This window comes from Ranitomeya imitator, chromosome 1, assembly GCF_032444005.1.
Source record: "Ranitomeya imitator isolate aRanImi1 chromosome 1, aRanImi1.pri, whole genome shotgun sequence".
Lineage (NCBI taxonomy): Eukaryota > Metazoa > Chordata > Amphibia > Anura > Dendrobatidae > Ranitomeya > Ranitomeya imitator.
Window position 1 is genome coordinate 260,391,344 of NC_091282.1, and position 17,556 is coordinate 260,408,899.

Sequence of the window (17,556 nt, forward strand, 5' to 3'; positions counted from 1 at the left end):
ATGGATGACATGCAGTTCTACCAGCAAAGCAAACCATGGCAAAAGATTTACTGATGCTATACAAATGTGTGTATGCTTATAAAAATTAATGACCTTCACGCTTAAAGGGAGTATGTCAGCAGGATTTCACTCCCTGTGCTATGTATATGCGCATGTAGCCCTTTCATAGACCAATCCAGCGAGGCCTTTACATGACCAGTCCGTTCCTCTATTATGGAGAAATTGGTGTTTTTGAATTGATATGTAAATGACTTAAGAGCTGTTTGTAGATCTGAAACCTCTGTCACTCCAGCTCTATTCCCCACCCAGTGTTGCCTTCTCCTTCTGGACTGCCTCTATGATGTGTCTTCATGCAAACGAGCCATCAGTCAAGCAGCAGAACTTGATGCTGAGCAGAGAATAGATCTGGAGTGACAGTCTTCAGAATTCCATATGGCTCTTAAGCCTCATTTGCATATAAATTCAACATGGATTTCTCATGAATGGAGGAAAGGGCTGCCCATTTAAAGGTATTACATGCGCATAGGAATAGTGTGTGTGTGTGTGTGTGTGTGTGTGTGTGTGTGTGTGTGTGTGTGTGGGGGGGGGGGGGGTAATGCAGCCGACAAACCTCCTTTAAGCTATATGAGCAATTTTCAGAAGCCGAGCACCTGACGATCTTGGAGACCCCCCCCAGTTGGGCATATTATGGCAGAAAATAGCATAATGTTCCCTAAATAAAAGGGTTAGTCACAATTTTTTTTTTCCTTCCTCTTAAAGCAGAACCACTCTTGCTCCATGGTATTCACTAGAATATTGATTGACTGCAATACTATACACAGCCCTTTAGCACGGGTGGCACTGTTTCAGGGAAGAAGACGAAAAAAAAACACTTTGTTGAAATTTAAGCTTCTGAAGAGCTTGGCTTTAGTAAGAATATATACTGTCATTTTTTTTATACACTAGAGATTAACTTTTTGTGTGTTCACATTGATGAAATTCTCTATGTTCAGCTGTAAAACCACTTATTAAAGACAACCGTGGTGGTTTGGTACTTGTATTAATCGTTTCTGGTAATCTGACTGTATTGTACTAAATGGCTACTGTTACCACCGTGACGGCAAAATCCAATATCTGTGTGTGGTTGCACTTACTAAGAGTATTTGACAAAGTATTGGCATTTGCGCGCATGCACATAATCTAACATCATGTTCTTTTCTACATTTCTAAACATTCTGTATATGTATATATCAGTAATCGTGTGTTTCCTGTAATCCTTGGGCTAAATACTAGATTTATTGCTGTACTCTGGAAATCTATTTTTAAATAGAACATAACGAATGGTAAATATTCTATCAATGAATCTATTTGCTGTAGTGGGAGACTTTACAATAAAAATGGTATTAATAAATCACTTTTGTGAAAAACCAAATGTCCGATCTGTTTTTTTGGTGATGGTGGCACATATATATAAAGGTCATGCTGACATGTTTAGGATTTGTCTGACTCAACCAAGAGGATCTATGGCAGCAATGCGTGGCTGTACTCCTCAGCAGTTGTGCGCACAGATCTGCATGAAAATTAGCCCCATTAATATTCAATAGAATTAATCTGCTGCTTTTCCATGCAGAATCTGAGCAGAATGAACATGTTCAGTCTTCTCACTGTCAAATTTGCATAGATCTTTTCCAAAGCACGTGAATGTGGCATAAAGTATCCGATTGACTAGTTTTTCTCGCGGAATTTTAGCAGATTGATAAGGGTGAATTGGTTTTACATGTTTGTGAAACGTGGGTTGTTTTGGCTTAGAAGACACTGACCGGGGTCTCCCCAGATGAGCTTGGGGTGGTTTCACATTTGCGTTTTTTTTTTGCGTTTTTTGCGGTAAACGCAAAAAAAGCATGCGTTTTTTCCCCCCTATACTTAACATTAAAAACGCATGCGTTTTTTTTCATGCGTTTTGACGCGTTTTTGCAACGCATGCGTTTTTTCTCTGCATGCGTTTTGTTGCAGAAATGCAACATGTAGTAATTTTAGCGGCGTTTAGCGGCTTTTTTTTGCGGTAAAAAAACCCCATTGATGTCTATGTAAACGCATGCGTTTTTAAGCACATGCGTTTGCATGCGTTTTTATAGAAAAACACAAGAATACACACTTATAAGCCATCCCCTAACCCTAAAACAAACTGTAGCACAAACTGTAGCCCTAGGGATCCTAACCCTAACCCTAGGGATCCTAACCCTTGGGTTAGAGTTAGCGTTTGTGCTAGAGCTTGTGCTAGAGTTTGTGCTAGAGTTTGTGTTAGGGTTAGAGTTTGTGTTAGGGTTAGGATCCCTAGGGTTAGGGTTTGTGTTAGGGTTAGAGTTTGTGTTAGGGTTAGGATCCCTAGGGTTTGTGTTAGGGTTAGGATCCCTAGGGTTAGGGTTTGTGTTAGGGTTAGAGTTTGTGTTAGGGTTAGGATCCCTAGGGTTTGTGTTAGGGTTAGGATCCCTAGGGTTAGGGTTTGTGTTGGGGTTAGGATCCCTAGGGTTACTAGGGATCCTAATCCTAAGTATTTATGTTTTATAGTGGGTTTTCTAGTTGATTTTGATGATTGGCAGCTGTCACACACTTCTCATCATGCGTTTCAAAAATGCAAACGCAGGAAAAAACGAGTTTAAACGCTTATAAAACGCTGCGTTTAAACGCGTTTTTGCACCAAATGTGTTTGCGTTTAAAACGCTGCGTTTTAAAACGCAAGTGTGAAACCAGCCTTACTGCTTCTTGTATGCTTATGACGCAGTTAGTTCAGGTTGGGTGACCCGTGGTTGGCCTGGTGTTCTTACATCCTGTGTTTCTTGGATGAACGAAGCTGGCCTAACCAGTCTGAAGCAATGTAGCCAAAACTTCAGTCCTCACCGGCCCCAAAAATCTTGTTTTCAGGATTTCTTTAGTCTGGCAATTTCTGATGCCTTCATAACATTTCCATCACCTCTGTAATATTAGGAAGTCCTGTGAACCTGGTCTGCTGAGGATCATGAGACCTGGAGTTCCTGCTGATGAGATTTGTTGTAATCACCTGCTATGGTCATCTGAGTATTTGTATAGAGCATTGTTTAAGTACATATTAAACTCAGAAGGATTACCGCTCATGACTTGAGACAACAAACCAACGATTCCTCTATTGATGACACGGGAACCTCAAACACATGCGTGTCCACCAGCAAGGAAGGAGGCTACTGGAACTGGTGTCGTTGAAAATACTGTGAATGCTGTAACCTGAAAGTGGAATTGTAGAGTAAAGAATGTGTTTTTATAGGGTTACCCTATTTCAGAAGGTACACCCCTTAAGGAATTCATCTAGGGGTGTGGGGAGCATTTTTACCCCACAAGTGTTTCACAGATTTCTTTACAATTGAGCTGTGAGAAAGATACATTTTGTTGGAAAATTAAGTAGATTTAAAGGGAACCTGTCACCAGAAATAACGCTATTAACCCCTTCAAGTCGTGGCCCTTTTTCGTTTTTGCGTTTTCATTTTTTACTTCCCTCCTTCCCAGAGCCATAATTTTTTTATTTTTCCGTCAATATGGTGATGTGAGGGCTTATTTTTTGCGGGACGAGTTGTACTTTTGAAAGACACCATTGGTTTTACCATGTATTTTACTAGAAAACTGGAAAAAAATTCCAAGTGCGGTGAAATTGCAAAAAAAGTGCAATCCCACACTTGTTTTTTGTTTGGCTTTTTTGCTAGGTTCATTAAATGCTAAAACTAACCTGCCATTATGATTCTCCAGGTCATTACGAGTTCATAGACATCTAACATGTCTAGGTTATTTTTTATCCAAGTGGTGAAAAAAAAATTCCTAACTTTGCTTAAAAAAAAAAAAAAAAAAAAAAGTGCCATTTTCCGATACCCGAAGCGTCTCCATTTTTCGTGATCTGGGGTCAGGTGAGGGCTTATTTTTTGCGTGCCGAGCTGACATTTTTAATTATACCATTTCGGTGCAGATACGTTCTTTTGATCACCCGTTATTGCATTTTAATGCAATGTCGCGGCAACCAAAAAAGCGTAATTCTGGCGTTTCGGATTTTTTTCTCGCTACGCTGTTTAGCGATCAGGTTAATGCTTTTTTTTTTTGTTGATTGGGCGATTCTGAACGCGGCGATACCAAATACGTGTAGGTTTTTTTTTTTTAATTGTTTTATTTAGGATGGAGCGAAAGGGGGGTGATTTAAACTTTTATGTTTTTTATATTTTTTTCATATTTTTAAAAACATTTTTTTTTTAATTGTGCCATGCTTCAATAGCCTCCATGGGAGGCTAGAAGCTGGCATAGCCTGATCGGCTCTGCTACATAGCAGCGATCATCAGATCGCTGCTATGTAGCAGAAATGCAGGTGTGCTGTGAGCGCCGACCACAGGGGGGCGCTCACAGCAGTCCTGCATCAGTAACCATAGAGGTCTCAAGGACCTCTATTGTTACCTTCCTGATGCATCGCCGACCCCCAATCATGTGACGGGGGTCGGCGATGACATCATTACCGGCCGCCCGGCCAGAAGCGCCAGTTAAATGCCGCTGTCTGCGTTTGACAGCGGCATTTAACAGGTTAATAGCGGCGGGTGAATAGTGATTTCACCCGCCGCTATTGCGCGCACATGTCAGCTGTACAAAACAGCTGACATGTCGCGACTTTGATGTGGGGTCACCGCCGGAGCCCACATCAAAGGGGGAGACACGACATGCGCCGTACTATTACTGCACATGTCGTGAAAGGGTTAACCTGCAGATTAGTGATGAGCGAATATAATCGCTACTCGAGATTTCCTGAGCACACTCGGGGGTCCTCCGAGAATTTTTTTTTTTTTAGTGCTCGGAAATTTTGTATTTATTGTTGCAGCTGAATGATTTACATCTGTTAGCCAGCATAAATACATGTGGGGATTCCCTAGCAACCAGGCAACCCCCACATGTACTTATGCTGGCTAACAGATGTAAATCATTCTGCTGCAGCAATAAAAACTAAATCTCCAAGTACGGTACTAAAAAATACTCGGAGGACCCCCGAGCATGCTCGAGAAATCTCGAGTAACGAGTATATTCACATCACTACTGCAGATATGAGCTATATCTGCAGGGTAACTGCGTTACTAACTTGCCCTGCGACTTCACACAACCAAATACAGCAGGGTGAAAATTTACTTTATTCTCCACGCCAGCATTTGCTTTCAGTTATGCAGGAGGCACCAGCGCGGGATCAGTCACTGCTGAGAACACAGAGCAGCGGCTGTAACTGCACACCCGTCCCTGACTGACAGCCAGCCCCAATGTAGAGCCAGTGTCAGTCAGGGCCGGGGACGCGGTTACAGCAGCCGCTCTGTATTCTCAGCAGTAACTGATCGTGCGCCGGTGCCTCCTACATCAATAAGGCATACAAAAGCAGTAATCACCATATAAATTGTCAAATTTTATTACAAAGGTACACCCAAAACCTCCTATATCACTGAAACCAAATGCTGGCGGGGAGAATAAAGTTAATTTTCTCTCGGCTGCGTGTAGGCGCCGGGCAGGTTAGTACCGCTGTTACCCTGCAGATATCCTGCAGATATGCGGTGTAATAGCGTTATTTCTGGTGACTGGTTCTTTATAACTCAAAATCTTTCTATGGTATCATGGCTAACGAGAGAAGTACCCTGTAATTTACCACTCTTTCTCCTCGATATGTCAATACCATACGAATGTTTGGGCATATGGCAGGGCTCTGAAGCAAAAGCGTGCCAACTTTTGGGGCCCAGGTTTTCCTGGAGTAGTAAGGATGCCTTTGGCAGAGCTCCTGAGGTATTAGTAGCAAAATTCCCCAAACGTTGACCCTATTTTGCTAATGATACTTATGGAATTCATCTACAGGTGTAGGGAATATTTTGCTTTCCCTGTTGTTTTCCAGAAACTAGTGTGAATGTATGCTGCATAATGAAAATTGCAAATATGCCATTTTAGTGTCCGATCCATAGTGGCCAGCTTGTGCTATTGGAGACACATCACTGACAGGGAGAAGAAGCAGCCATACTTGTAATACCATATCCAGACACAAATGCACAGACTGGATGCAGCAGGTCCCCCACGATAAAGGCGGGGGCAGCACACGTGCAAAATACTGATAAAGTAACCAATTACTAACTCGCCAAACATCCGTAGGGGCGGTCTAGTATGTTAATTGCACACAGGCTTGCTTAGGGAATCATTCACACCATAAGGGTATGTGCACACGTTCAGTTTTTTTTTTCGTTTTTTTAAAAATGCATGCATATGCATCCTATAATTTAGAATGCATTCTGCAATTTTTGTGCACATGATGTTTTTTCCCACGAAAAAAAACGCATCGCGGTAAAAAAAAGCAGCATGTTCATTAATTTTGCTGATTTGTCGCGTTTTTCCAGCTATTCTATGCATTGGGAAAAAACGCATGTGGATTTCTGACAGAAATGTCTGGTTTTTGTCAGGATATTTCTGCAAGAAAAATAATCACAACAAGTATGAAGAATAGAATGGCACTAGAGCAAAACATATTACAAAAGGCAGGACTGATAGTGGGCGGCTGTATGTCAGGCATCACGAAAGCTAAGGGTAATGGTGCTCTGCATAAAAAATATCCAGTGGGAAATCCAAATACAATGAAGAGGAAGAAAAATATGCGGCACTCACCCCAACGTAGCTGTGCTCCTACACCGCACCCTCCTGTACACCTGATGTCCTGACGGATGTATTTTCTTTTTGTTCTCCAATAAAGTTCACGATCTTCACAGCTACATTGGGGTGAGTGCCGCATATTTTTCTTCCTCTTCATTGTATTTTTATTTCTGCAAGAAATCCTGATGTGTGCACATACAGTTGTGGCCAAAAGTATTAACACCCCTGCAATTCTGTCAGATAATACTCAGTTTCTTCCTGAAAATGATTGCAAACACAAATTCGTTGTTATTATTATCTTCATTTAAATTGTCTTAAATGAAAAAAGACAAAAAGAATTGTCCTAAAGCCAAATTGGATATAATTCCACACCAAACATAAAAAAGGGGTGGACAAAAGTATTGGCACTGTTCGATAAATCATGTGATGCTTCTCTAATTTGTGTAATTAACAGCACCTGTAACTTACATGTGGCACCTAACAGGTGTTGGCAATAACTAAATCACACTTGCAGCCAGTTGACATGGATTAAAGTTGACTCAACCTCTGTCCTGTGTCCTTGTGTGTACCACATTAAGCATGGAGAAAAGAAAGAAGACCAAAGAAATGTCTGAGGACTTGAGAAACCAAATTGTGAGGAAGCATGAGCAATCTCAAGGCTACAAGTCCATTTCCAAAGACCTGAATGTTCCTGTGTCTACCGTGCGCAGTGTCATCAAGAAGTATAAAGCCCATGGCACTGTGGCTAACCTCCCTAGATGTGGACGGAAAAGAAAAATTGACAAGAGATTTCAACGCAAGATTGTGCGGATGTTGGATAAAGAACCTCAACTAACATCCAAACAAGTTCCAGCTGCCCTGCAGTCCGAGGGTACAAGAGTGTCAACCCGTACTATCCATCGGCGTCTGAATGAAAAGGGACTGTATGGTAGGAGACCCAGGAAGACCCCACTTCTTATCCGGAGACATAAAAAAGCCAGGCTGAAGTTTGCCAAAACTTACCTGAAAAAGCCTAAACGTTTTAGAAGAATGTTCTCTGGTCAGATGAGACAAAAGTAGAGCTTTTTGGGCAAAGGCATCAACATAGAGTTTACAGAAGAAAAAAAGAGGCATTCAAAGAAAAAAACACGGTCCCTACAGTCAAACATGGCAGAGGTTCCCTGATGTTTTGGGGTTGCTTTGCTGCCCCTGGCACTGGACTGCTTGACCGTGTGCATGGCATTAGGAAGTCTGAAGACGACCAACAAATTTTGCAGCATAATGTAGGGCCCGGTGTGAGAAAGCTGGGTCTTCCAGCAGGACAATGACCCAAAACACACTTCAAAAAGCACTAGAAAATGGTTTGAGAGAAAGCACTGGAGACTTCTAAGGTGGCCAGCAATGAGTCCAAACCTGAATCCCATAGAACACCTGTGGAGAGATCTAAAAATGGCAGTTTGGAGAAGGCACCCTTCAAATATCAGGGACCTGGAGCAGTTTGCCAAAGAAGAATGGTCTAAAATTCCAGCAGAGCATTGTAAGAAACTCATTGATGGTTACCGGAATGGTTACCAGTTATTTTGGCTAAAGGCTGTGCAACCAAGTATTAGGCTGAGGCCGGCGTCACACTTGCGAGTTTTACGGACGTAAGAGCGCAGAAACTACGTCCGTAAAACTCGCATAACATACGACACAATGATTCTCAATGGGTCTAGTCCTATCAGCCGTATATTACGGATCCGTAATATACGGCGTTCTACGGCCGCACAAAATCGCAGCATGCTGCGTTTGTCAGCGTATAGCGCAAAAAATACGCCAATGCAAGTCTATGGGAGAGCGTATAATACGGAATGCATACGGACCATGCGTGTGCCTTGCGAGAAATACGCAACTTACTGGCAGATGTCCGGAAATGTCCAAAGGACTCAATCAGGCAGGTGAGACATGCTAATTAGCTGAAAAAGCCAGACAGTGAACCCGGAAGTCTGCTGCACGCCTCCACGGAGTGATATTCAGCATGGCAAACATTGTCAATACGGACATGCTGATAATTTTGGTCCAAGAGAGGCCTGTCATATGGGACCAAAGAGACCCAAATTATGCCAACAGGGCACAAAAAGAGGCTGCATGGAGGAGTGTGTGTGGGTCCCTCTTCCCACATTATGACCAGCAGCCACGTGAGGCACAGCGACAGATAAGTAAGTACACCCATGTTGGAAATGTAATGTTCTTGTGAAACAGCAGGCCTTTACTAATTAGAATTTAGCATCAAGAATGTCTTAAATATTCATGAAAGAACTAGAAAGCACACCAGTAGATACATGGTGTTGTACCTGATAAAAGGATTTCATTAATGTTTTAAATAGGTGTCCCTTACTAACAGTGTTTCCCATTAATTGTCCTTTCTGTGATAGAGGTTAGGGGACTCTGTCCTTGTGGCCTTGCTTCATAATTGTGTGTGTGGTTTTTAAATTTAATATTAAATGTGCTCCACAAATGCCTATTTGTATGCTTCACTTAAATCTGTGTATTCAATTTCACCTTGTGTGAGCAATCTGCATAATGGTGTAATGAATGTGTTTATTTTTTGTTGTTTTTTAGTGGGTGATGTTACAACAAGGTGGCGGAGTATCCGTGACCAGTATAGGAGGGAGAGGCAGCAGCGGGAGAAAAGTGGAGCCGGGGCACCTCCTAAAAAAAAAAAAATACATCTACTTCGACCGCCTAACCTTCCTTAACCCCAGCATGGACCTCAGGCCGTAAGTACAAACATCACTCACTGTTTGTATTATTTTTTTGGATAGAAATTTACATTAAAATTTTGAAAAAATAATTTTTTGTATTTTTCAGAACTCAGTCTAACCTCACTGACAGGGAGACAGGGTCTGAGTCAGAGCTGGTCATTGACCCAGTTGGGGAAGGTGAAGAGGTGGCTGGTCCATCTGCTGCTCCATCCGGCTCCATCCCTCATGGATCCTCCACATCTGACCATGCAGCTCCATCTGCATCAGAACCACACCCAGAGGCCCCAGAGTTTGCATCTTCCGCCGCAGCATCATCATCAGCTGCAGCACCACCACCTAGCCAGGATGAGCCTGGAAATAGCAGCAGCCCAACTGTTGCCCTGGATCCATCCCCACAGGCTGCAGTCAGACCACAGCGTTCACGCCGCAGGAGAGAGCTGATCCAAAGCCGGCGAAACGTTGATGCTGGGGTCATGAACTATTTGGCACGGGTTCGAGAGGATGATGGGGAGGAGGGATTTACAAGGAGCCTTGCCCAGTACTTAAGGTCCATAGAGCGGGAGTTGAGGCTGCGTTTGAGAGGGTGTTTTCAGATCCATATTGACGCATGCACCCCCCCAAATAACCCATACAATCTCTTGCAGATGCTTGAACAGTGGCAGATGTCACCTGAAAATATTCTGCGGCCTCAGAGATTACAAGGCCTGGCTGCTCAACAAGGATCTGAAGCACCCCCTCAACGTCAGCCAACACCTCAACCCCAAACAACAACGAACCCACAATGGCAACCTCAGCAACATATGGCAGGATATCATCAACCATCCCAATATGGCCACTTGTCCTCACCTAGTGGTGGAGGCTGGTCCCAACCTGGGTATGGACAATATGGTCATTTTGGGTTGGGGTATGATTCCCGGACATATGGTCAGCAACAGCAGGGGTATGTCCCAAATCCTCGGCCCACTCTTCAAACTTTCCAGCATCATAGCTGGGCTAATGTCCCTCAGGCCACTACTACATCTGCACAGGGTGCTGGACAATTGGGCCTACAAAGGCCACCTGATGCTGACCCTGAGCAAGCTACATCTCCTGCACCAACCTACCAGGACTTGTAATTTTTGTTTTTGTTTGTTATTTTTTCCTTGTTATTTTTTTGAGGTTTATATTCTTTTATCCACAATATTGGTTTAGATACATAGCAGTCTTAATTGTGGATTTTGTACAGAATGTTGTTGCCACTTAAAAAAGGCAAATTTGTGGCCAAAATCTGGTTATGGGCCCAAACAAAAAAACCATAACAAATGGTATACAGTAAAAAGTTATATTAATACCAATCAAAGTCTGGATGCGCTCGAATCATTCTTCCATCACACACACATGATATGCTGACAACCATATGTGAAATAATTAAATACAACAGACAGAGTTTATAAATTGGTTAACACATACTTCATAGATCAAAATAATTAAACATGCAAAAATGCATAGTCTTGCCAGGGAGTAGCACCTTGAGGAGTCAAAAAATAATTTGTAAAGACATCACGAACTTTAAGACCTGAAAGTGGACGGCGCGAAGGAGGGACATATGGGGTAGGCCTACTAACATTGTTCATGAGGTGATCTTCAAAATGTGAGAGAGAGGAACAATCATGTATTCTTGTGAAATTATGTAGAATTACACAGGCTTTGATCACTTCATTGATTGAAGCCTCACTCAGCTGGATGGCAGACTGAAGAACACGCCATTTGGCAACAAGAATCCCAAAGGCGCACTCAACCAGTCTCCGTGCCCTTGCACGTCTCAAATTAAACACCCTCCGCCGGTGGTCAAGGTTGCGCCTGGGGTAAGGCCTCATGACATGCCTCGTCAGTTGGAAGGCCTCATCTCCAACAAAAACAAAAGGCAGTGCTTCCGCATTGGATCCTGGGAGTTGTTGTGGTGGTGGGAGGTTCAACTGGTTGTCACGTAGCCGCCGACCCATTATGGACGAATTGAAGACCCTAGAGTCTCCAGTTCGCCCATAGGCACCAATGTCTACAATTATAAACCTGTAGTTACTGTCAGCAACTGCTAACAGAACTACAGAGAAAAACTGTAATTGTAGAATTGGGAACCAGAGTTCGGCGGCTTACGCACCCTGATATGTTTCCCATCCACAGCTCCAATGCAGTTAGGGAAGTCACAAGTATTTTTGAAACCAGTGGCGATTTTGAGCCAATCCTCCTGTTTGGGCTCAGGCATCACAACTTCCTGAAGTTTCTGCCATATTTGGGAACAGGTTGTCCTAACAATGCCTGAAATTGTCAACCGCCCAATCAGAAACTCCAGGTGTAGACCCGCATAGGACAAGCCTGTGGACAGGAAGCTGCAATACAAGAAAAAAGTAAAAAAACGATTAACATGATGACTACGAAAACAGGAATAAGCACAAGTGTATTTTTCATTTACTAGGACATTATTTACAATAGAAAAAGGTTAATTTTACTATCTTAAAATAATAGCATATTAACAACATTCTTTTATATGTGCTTGTGGCTTCATGTTCAAGTTAAGTGAATGAAACATAGTAGGACACCACACAGTTTAGAACAAACAAGCAAAAAACAGTATGGGCGAATGTGGAATACATACCGTAAGGTTAGGAGCAGACGCTCCTCAGCAGAGATGGCTTTTCTCATCCAGGTATCCTGATAGGTGAGGCCAGGACGTAAGATCTCCAACAACATGTCAAAAGTCCTGATGGACATGCGACTATACAGGTAAAACTTGTCAGGATGTGCCCTCAAAGCTGAATATAGTCTCTGGAAATGTCCTTTACTCTGGCGTTGGGTCAATAGAGGATTGACCCACAATCTTCGTCTCCTCCTTCGCGGATCAACATTGACCGGATATGGCTGTCCAAAGCGACGAGACAACACCCAGTGAAGCAACACCCGCTGAGTTGTGCTTAAATACACATGGTCAGACATGTTTGTAAGGTCAAAGCAACACACCCAAAATATGCTAGAGAACATATAGGGCAGATGGGAGGGGTCCACCTGTTGTCGAGGGCTTAAATAGTGTGTTTAATGATGATTTAAATGATTTGCAGGCCAGAAAACCGTTAAATGTCCATTCTGTGAGGGTGCGTGAAAAAAACGCAATACGGATTACACGCACAAGCACATGCGCAAAATACGCGACCACACCTAAGAAACGCAGTAACTATGGAAGTCGATTACGGAGACATTGTGGCGTATTGAACGCGTAGTACGGACGTATAATACGTTCCGTATTGTCTTACACCAAGTGTGACGCCAGCCTGAGGGTGCCAATACTTTTGTCTGGCCCATTTTTGGAGTTTTGTGTGAAATGATCAATGTTTTGCTTCATTCTCTTTGGTATTATTATCTTCACTTAATTTGTCTTAAATGAAAAAACACAAAAGAATTTTGTGTTTGCAATCATTTTCAGGAAGAAACTGAGTATTATCTGACAGAATTGCAGGGGTGTCAATACTTTTGGCCACAACTGTACCCTTACACTATTTACCAACGCCCCTACTATTACATCAAGTGGGCTGCCAACACCATATATGCACCGACAGGACAAATACCCCCATTACCCAGCTACCATTGGGGGGACCCAGCTCGCACCCTGCATAAAAAAAAAGTGCTAAAATATGTATATAATACGTGAGGTATTAGTTGATATTTTGGCCAAAATACACAAGCTTGCAACCCACGTCAAGGGTCCTCATTATCTTGTGAGTCCCTGCACCAAATTCCAAACTAATTCACTGAAAGTCTTTCAATGATTGTTTTCAAAAGGTTTGTGTTTTTTTTATTACTTTTTTCAGTGAATTGTTTCTGAATTTGACCACTGGACGAATCCTTTCAAAGCGAAATGCACATCGGTTGTGATGGACTCCTGGAGACTTAGGCTATGTGCACACGTTGCGGATTTTGCTGCGGATCCGCAGCGGTTTTCCATGCCTTGTACAGTACCATGTAAACCTATGGAAAAAAAATCCGCAGTGCACATGCTGTGGAAAAAAACGCAGCATTGTTTTTTTTCCGCAGCATGTCAATTCTTTGTGCGGATTCCGCAGCGGTTTACACCTGCTCCTCAATAGGTATCCACAGGTGTAAAACACGCAGGTGGAATCCGCACAAAAACCGCAGCAAATCCGCAGTGTGGATTTTGCAAAAACAGTGCGTAAAAATCCACACACCTATCCACAACGTGTGCACATAGCCTTAACCTTTTATAATGTAGCCGCTTAGTAAATGTGTTCTAATGCAGACATATTCATGTATATTATACAAGGCACGTCTCTAGCTATGTTACATTTATAGCAATAAATATTTCTATGGGTATAATGTGATTTGCAAACTTTGCTATCCTGCCAGACATCTCATTGTTTGCCCTATAATGTATAAACCTACTATATATTGAGTTCTATAATCCTTGTTTGATTTGTCGTTCCATGACTTGTAGCAATAATAATTATACTTTATGTAGAAACACTCATGTGGCCTGTAATATATTGCTGCCCTTTTAGACTGAATGTACTGCTGTTTATAGTACATATCATCTAATACATTATGTCCACGTTTTTTCACCATTTGCCTCATCTGTGGTCTTTTCTTTCATACCTCTGTCATTTTATAACTTGATTTTATTCATAAATTTGCAAAAGAAAGCATTTTTTATATTTCATTTGGTTGGCCTTGTTATAAAATGTGTTTCCTGTTGTGTCTATACTAAATTTCCCCCAATGTGTCTACAATAAAACAGACAAAGCAAACATATTACACAGAAAAGTAAAGTAATCCGCGAGTAAAAGTACACACAGCCACATACTGAATGTGAGTTGCATGTCCCCGAGTTGTTGACTCAACTGTTGCGTCATTAGGCTGCGAAGGTCGGATCATCGTCTAACGCTTTCAATACCCTGGTGATTTAATCCATTGTTGCATCGTTTTTCGCATTTCCTTTGCCCTTGTGTGCACATATTTGAGGCATGCATCTCTTCGTGAATCAGGACCATCTCACTTCAGCACGACCCCTCATCAAGATTGGCGTGAACAATGCTGGTCTTGATGAATCGGGTGCTTAATGTTTACATTGTTGACCCTTATTTTTCAAGACGCCCTGCAATTTGCCCTGGCATGCTGGATATCCGTTTCTGGGCCAAGTCCTCACTGATGACAACCGCTTGTTGCATAATCACTGTTTGGCGTTTATCACAATTTGTGTTTTTGTTTATCCATCTGCTTTTTAAAGAATTGACCAAAAGTTCTTAGTTGTGCTGAGATTTGGAGAGTTTCCTGGCCATGGCCCCAAAATTTCAATGCATTTTTTTAAATCACTAAATTGCTCCTTGATCGATGGGAGACGTTACTCTTGGAGGATGTTTAGATCCCATTCTTTATTCATGGCAGTGTTTAGACAAAAGTGTAAGCAAGCCCACTGCCTTGGATGAGAAGACACTGTATACTTGAATATTCTCAGGATACTTTACTGTTGGCATGACAGAGGACTCAAGGTGAGCACCTTTATCTTTTCTGGACAGTTATTCTTCCAGATGTCCCAAACAGTCTAAAAGGGGCTTCATCTTGAAAATAACTTTACATTGGCCATTTTTCAAGTGACTGCCAAAATGTTTTGACTTATATGTATAGTTGTCACTTGTAGTTCAGGCTCTGCTCACATTCATCTGGTTCTGAGAGCCATCATGTGGGTATTATTTCTGATATAAGGTGGCTACCAACTTTGGGTCTTCTCCCCAAACCCAGAACTCTGAACCATTTTTTTTTTAGGTTCTTAGTCACTGTATGACGACGCCGACCATGGAGAGTTAGCAGAAAGTAAAATAGCATCTCCACGCCAATGGTAATGTACAGTTGATGAATATTGTAAAGAGCTTTGGCGTTGACAGGGCACTGGGGGAGAATGTGAGACCATGGGGGTGCTGTGGGGGCTGAAGGTGGGTGAGGTGGGACAGGGCACTGAGCGGGAGGATGTGAGATGATGGGGGTATTGTTGGGGCTCAAGTGGGGGAGGGGGACAGGGCACTGGGGGCTGAATATTATAATGTATTGTTATTTTATATGTACTCCATCACATGGAATATTTGCTGTCTGGGGAGGCTGGAGATGGGGGGGGGGGGGAAGGGGCCTTTTGATACGTGCCACCTGGGTATTTTATGAATATTAGTATAAGAAGCCCCCATACAGTAACCAAGAGCTGCATTACGTTTACAGCACCACTCCAATATTTATTTTTTTATTTCACTGCTGGAGCGGAGCTGAAAATCCAAGTCCCCTGCCCCCTGTCTAAGGCCAGGATCATACACAGTGAGATACGGCCGAGTCTCGCAGGTTAAAACCAAGCTCTGGCACCGGCAGTCCAGAGCGGAGCGTGCGGCCGCATTGCAATACATGGATCCGCACGCTCCGCCTCGGAGTGCCAGTGCCAGAGCTTGGTTTTAACCTGCGAGACTCGGCCGTATCTCGCTGTAGTGTGACTCCGGCCTAATACTCACTTTCCGGTGTTTTCATCTGTTTTCACCTCCGCTCCGTCTCCTGCAATTTGTGACCTGTCCGCGGCTCCAGCGTTTCATGGAGTGGCGCAGAGGTCACTAATCAGTGTACGTCTATGAGAGCGTCGTTCTGGCCTTTTTCTCATTCTCATAGTCTTACATTGAGCGCTTGTGACATAGCTTTTCACTTCTGGCCAGTCAGAAGCTGCGCTCACATGTTTGAGCCGTGGCATTGCAGCAGTGCCACAAAATAGTGAATACGCCGGAGGATGAGTAAATGACCGGGGTAGGGGACTTGCGCTTAAAGCACCACTCCAGCGGTGGAAAAAAAAACCCTGCTAGAGTGGTGCTTTAATAATAAGCAATTTATTACTATAAAGTTGATAAAGGCTTAGAATAAATGTCAAATCATGACCGGGCGCTGCGGGCCCATCATACAGTGTATAAGGGAGCTGCGGGCCCATCATACTGTGTATAAGGGAGCTGCGGGCCAAACATACTATGTATATGGGAGCTGCGGGCCCATCATACTGTGTATAAGGAACCTTCAGGCCCATCATACGGTGTCTACGGGAGCTGTGGGCCCATCATACTGTGTATAAGGGAGCTGCGGGCCCATCATACGGTGTATAAGGGAGCTGCGGGCCTATCATACTGTGTATAAGGGAGTTGCGGGCCCATCACACTGTGTATAAGGAAGCTGTGGCCCCATCATACTGTGTATAAGGGAGCTGTGGGCCCATCATACTGTGTATAAGGAACCCTCGGGCCCATCATACGGTATATAAGGGAGCTGCAGGCCCATCATACTGTGTATAAGGGAGCTGCGGGCCCATCATACTGTGTATAAGGAACCTTCGGGCCCATCATACTGTGTATATGGAAGCTGTGGCCCCACCATACGGTGTATAAGGGAGCAGAGCTGCGGGCCCATCATACTGTGTATAAGGAAGCTGCGGGCCCATCATACTGTGTATAAGGAAGCTGCAGGCCCATCATACTGTGTATAAGGGAGCTGCGGGCCCATCATACTGTGTATAAGGGAGCTGCGGGCCCATCATACTGTGTATAAGGGAGCTGAGGGCCCATCATACTGTGTATAAGGGAGCTGAGGGGCCATCATACTGTGTATAAGGAAGCTGCGGGCCCATCATACGGTGTATAACGGAGCTGCGGGCCATCATACTGTGTATAAGGGAGCTGTGGACCCACCACACTGTGTATAGGGAACGATGAAGGCATTAAATTGTTTGCCCATTACACTGTATTTAGGGGGGCTCTGGGGGGGCATTATACTTTCTATAGTGGAGCTCTGTCAGCATTATACTGTGTAAAGGGGAGCAGTAGGAACATCATACGTTGTATCGGGGAGTTATGGGATCACCATACTGCGTATAGGGGAGCTGTGGGGGCCTTATACTGTGTATATGGAAGCTTTGAGCTCACCATACTGTGTATAATGGGGCAGTACATGGGGGAACTTAGGGGACATTATTAAATGTTAAGATGCACTTAAGCATCATTGTTATAGGGGCACTCAGAGTATTGTGACCATCAAAGGTGCATATGGAGTATTATTACTTCTAGGGCAAATATGTGGAGGGCACTAGCAAAGGGCATTAATATATTCTAGGGGGGGCAATTTTACTCTCTAGAGAGCA